The 5,171-nt window shown below is 42.9% G+C and overlaps 1 pseudogene; it reads left to right on the forward strand.

Moving 5' to 3' along the window:
* Positions 1 to 637: 637 nt before the first annotated feature.
* LOC139824287 (putative RNA-binding protein EEED8.10) lies at positions 638 to 4,665 on the forward strand (annotated as a pseudogene).
* The last annotated feature ends 506 nt before the right edge of the window (positions 4,666 to 5,171 follow it).

Raw genomic sequence — 5,171 nt, forward strand, 5'->3', positions numbered from 1 at the left:
TATAACGTTGCGATAAATTTGCTCGTATTTTTACTCGTAACAAATCATATATTCGGTGTTTTTCCACGGTAACTTTATTATTATTATTATTTGTATTTATTCGACAAGTTTGCATAAAAATTTATCAGTCTTCCGCCGAGACTCCATAGACGCGGGAAAACACGCCATGCGGCAGAGTGTGCGCGTTGACCAATCACTTCAATTCGCCGCAGGCGATTTGCGGCAGCCTTACGATTGGTCCACGCACCACTGTCGCACGCGGCGTTTCCCCTCGTTTACGGGGATATCTAAAGGCCAATTGCGTGCACACAAACGTGCATAGCTCGTAGCATTAGCGTAACGTAAGATCGCTAAACCAATGAGCATCCGGCATAAAGTCGCCATATTGATTCGACATAACATGCTCATCGGTCGAGCGGTCTTACACGCCTACGCTTATGCAGCCTATGCCACGCGTTTGTTGTGCGACTGCCTTAAGGAGGGTGGAGGACCCACGAGGATTGAATTTTCCACTTTGCGCGTAACACGTGACCACGTTCGGAATCTCGTGCGACTCAGTGCGAAGAAGAATTCATAGAAGCGAATAAAATCATCCAAGTAAAGAAACAAGGCTTTTGGCGAGATAGAAATATCAACGATGGACGATAATTCGGAATTGGATTGTGCCGAAAGCGTAATAGTATCGGACGGTAAGCTGCCTGATTACGTTTGCATCAATATATTCATATTCGTTTTGCATCTTGAACGAAAACTTGACGGCTGAATCACGTCTGTCTTCTACTACTGTGTCTCATCTCTCTGTCCTTTCGCTCAGATTGCCTACGTTTGGAAATGATTGACGGCGTACCGATACGAAAATTATTCGTCAGCAATTTGGCTCAGGAGGTTTGTATCTTGTCTTTGTTTCTCTCAATTTTTATGCCACAAATCTCATATATATATAATTCCATTACATTTGTCCGGCGACTATCCGGCGTCCATCTGTTTGTTTGTCTGACAAACATTATTTATTCCAGACAAATAAGAACCATTTACGCACGTGCTTTTCAACGTACGGAAACGTCCACGCTTGTCGTTTGGTTTACAGAAATCGGGGGATAAATAACTGTGTGTTCGTCACGTTTACCAAAGCGGCAGATGCAGCGACGTAAGTTTCAATTAAGGAGGCTACGGCTATATACGCTACTCGAATTACTGACCAACGAGATATGGTTGTTTGTAAGTTCAATTGTTTGTCGCAGAGCGATGCGAGACGGGAGTAGGAACCGCATAACGTTGCACGACAGATATTTAACGGTGAGGCCCGCATATTCTTGGTATCAACCTGACAGTACGGAGCAGACATTATTGTACACGATGGGAAATGGGGACTCGACCGAAACTGGCGAAACAAAGTCAGCACGGAACAATACGTTCACAAGTATCATCTGCCGAATGACACCGAAAATGTATCAATCCATATGCTGAATGATCATTGCTTGAAACATATCTTCCTGTTTTTGCCAATTGTAGATAGAGTCCGCATAGAGATAGGCGAGTATATAGATCTTATTCAAACGCATGGTGCGTCGAACATTTTATACATATCGCGACCTGGTACATTATCCCCCTACTATATTAATTTACAGTTTGCAAGCGCTGGAGATATTTAATCAAACATTCATGGCATACTACCAAGACGTTGGATCTCTCGCCATCTACGTGGGGTATCGCGTACACCCATACCATCCCTACGGTTGTACTTCGCAAAATATTGCTTAAATGTGGCAAATTCTTAACGCGAATAAACCTAAATGACCCGAATAATTCTTTGACCGAAGACACGTTGACCGTTATCGGGCAACTTTGTCCTAATCTAACGAATATCCGTAACCGACGTTTTATTCCCCGGAAAAAATCTCCCGGAAATCAGTTTCCGGAAAAAATCTTTCCGGAAAAAATCTCCCCATCAAAAAATCTCCCCCGGAAAAAATCTTCCCCGGAAAATATCTCCCCCGGAAAAAATCTCCCCCGGAAAATATTTCCCCCGGAAAATATCTCCCCCGGAAAAAATTTTCGTGCCCAGCAAAAACCGAGGTGCCACATGGGTTTACAACTTTCCACGTGTGAAAAGCCCACGCACGTACTTTGCAAGGCACACTATGTGTATAGTTTAAATGATAGTGGAGCCCCCCGCAGGGGGGCGGAACCTACTGCCTCCACGCATACACTGTCCACGCGAAACGAGGTTCACGCACACCCCCCCGTGCTTTCGGGGGAGGTGCGGTAGTCCCGAAATAGTTCACGCATACACTTTCCACGGCCACTAACGACGATGATGCTTCCTTGCTTGTCACCGCTTTCTTCCGTAATTTTGCAACAACGCGCTTTGTCTCAACTGCTGCAGCGTCAGGAGTGTGAGTTGTGTGCTCAGTTGTGTGAAATACAGTAGTACTGAAATTCTGGGTGGGGAGATTTTTTCCGGGGGAGATTTCTTCCGGGGGAGATTTTTTCCGGGGGAGATTTTTTCCGGGGGAGATTTTTTCCGGGGAGATTTTCCCCGGAACTTATTTCCGGGGAGGATTTTTCCGGGGAGATTTCTTCCTAGAACCCGAATATCGACGTTACCGCGCTTACAGTTTCCGCGTCAGATATACGTGCATTGGGAAAACGTTGTAGAAACATAACCGAGTTTCATTTAGGATCAGTTACGTCCAAATGCGACAGCGAGTTAAAGCGTCTGTTTGCGCTAAATGAAAACTTTGAATATCTCGCGATAACGGGAAATTGCATTTCGGGCAAATGCTTATCGCGCTTGCCAGCGCAAACTATGCGTACAATTATATTGGACCGTTGCTACTGTCTTGGGGACACTCACCTTTCAACGGTAAATATAGATTGTTGTTCACTTTTCACTTTTAACTTTTCGATCGGTGATACATCCGATATTGTCACGTCTGTTACAGGCACTGAAGAAGCTCGAAAATTTGAAACATCTAGCGATAAGGAAATGTCACCGTATAGCTGAAGGCACGTTTCAAGTTGTCGGTCAGCATTGCAAAAGTCTGACAACATTGGAGCTCAACGGATACTTTCCTTTCGCACAAACGACGGATATGTCGCATGTAATTCACCTTGTCGATCTGCAAGTTTTAAAAATCACGCACAATCCTAAGGTATCGGACCATTTCCTCATCGATTTAGTACAACATTGTCAGCAACTTACCAACGTAGACATTTCGGGTAAATTACAATTGTGTGTGTGTGTGTGTGTGTGTGTGTGTGTATATATATATGTATATTTGCCACTTTTTTATCCTATTTTAAAATTATTCTTTTATATCCAACAGGTTGCTACTACGTGACCGATGTCGGATTAACGGCTATTGCTACGTTGGTAAGACTCGAAAAATTAGTCGTCAGTTATACGCGTCTACTTACCGACGATGGCTTGGAAAACGTGCGTGGCTTAAAAGAATTTCAGTGCCGAAGATGTCTATTTAGCGATCGGGCCATGACAACGCTCATCCGATCCTCGCCTGAATTACAATTGTTGGATCTCTCCGGATGTAGGAATATTACGGACTCCGCTCTTGAGGTTGCCAAAGACGTTTGTAGCGGTTGAACCAACAACGTGACGTTGAAGATGATCTGTGGAGGAACGGGAATTCTCGCCAAGAAAGAAATAGGTCGAGAGAAAGTGCCTACGCTGTTGAATTTATATTCAAACCGTCTATATGCGAAGTAAAATTGCGTATGTCTCGTTACGCGCCGTCCACAAATTACACGACCATTGAGATACCGATTTACGGGGCATCAACGATGCCCGCCGAGAGACACATTTCGACCTCTCTTTTACGCGCCGCATAAAGCCGGGAGTACTTTTCGCGGCCGTCTCCGCGCCCCGTCAGACTGTCGCCCGTTTTACCAGCCTCGGCCGAACGGGTGATCGTGGATTCTTTTCTTTTTTTTTGTTGCCATAACGGTCGCGGATGACGAACAAGTAATATTGTTATAAGTAACGCGAGTGACGAACGTCGATTTTTCTTTTTGCGATAATTTTATAGGGTAGACGTATTAGAATAAGATTTTGCGATTCGTCCAACGGGCGATGTTTGTTATGCGTGATCAAGAGACGAGTGTTTTATTTGTTACGGTATTGCGATCTTTTCTTTTTTTTTTTTCATTTTTTTTATTATAAATTTATATTTTAATTTTTGTTCGCACCGGTACGCCGGCATGATTAAGAAAAAAAGCGAGACACGCCGTCGAATTTAGCACAAAATGTACAAATAACACGTTAAGCGACGTTCATTAGTTTTTTAACGCGCAGAGATATTTAATATTTCTTAATTTTATACTCGTTTGTTTTCTCTCTCCTCCGCCCCCTTGTTTCTGTCTCTCTTTTTTATCTTTTATTTATCCCTGGAGGATTTTCGTACGCTCGCTACCTTGGCGAGAGCGTCCGTTTGATAGACTGCTCTTAAGTGTGAAAGGCATAGGAATAATCGCGGACCCGCGCAGTTCCCGCACGGTTTCGCGACACGCGTATACAGCAGCGTGCACGATATTTTATACTTTTTACCGTTTAAGTCACGCGCGAGCCGCATTAGTGTGGTGTAAGTAGTATTAGAGAGATATATTTTTGTATCAAAACGATATAAATTTCGTTTCTGCTGTGAGATCTCATTGTATGAACATTGATTAATTAAGATTCGAGTTTAGTTGTAACGTTTATGTATTTTTAGTTCGTCGGCTCTCGCGGTTTGCGCCCGCCCAGACCGACGCGTGTGCGATATATAAATACAGAGTACTTTTGCTAAATTAAACCTCGATATCCGTATTTCGTGCTTCAACCTCAGCGGTAAACCTGACCGTTTGGGGTTTTCGGGTTTTATTTATTTTATATGAAAAAGAAAATCATGCAAATTCTGTCCCTTTGTGACATATTGCATATATATATATATATATATATATATATATATATGTAAATATACAACATTATATATATATATATATGTCTGTACACGTATGCATTTCGTTTCGTCGAATATTTTTGAAATATGTGAAAAATATCGTTTCACAGGATTGTCCTCCATAAGAAACAAAGTGACAGGCAACGATATCACTCGCGCGTGTCCTCACTTGTGCACGCTTTATCCTTATAACGCAATTTTAAATCGCTGCACAAT

Source organism: Temnothorax longispinosus, unplaced genomic scaffold (genome assembly GCF_030848805.1).
Source record: "Temnothorax longispinosus isolate EJ_2023e unplaced genomic scaffold, Tlon_JGU_v1 HiC_scaffold_315, whole genome shotgun sequence".
Classification (NCBI taxonomy): Eukaryota; Metazoa; Arthropoda; class Insecta; order Hymenoptera; family Formicidae; genus Temnothorax; species Temnothorax longispinosus.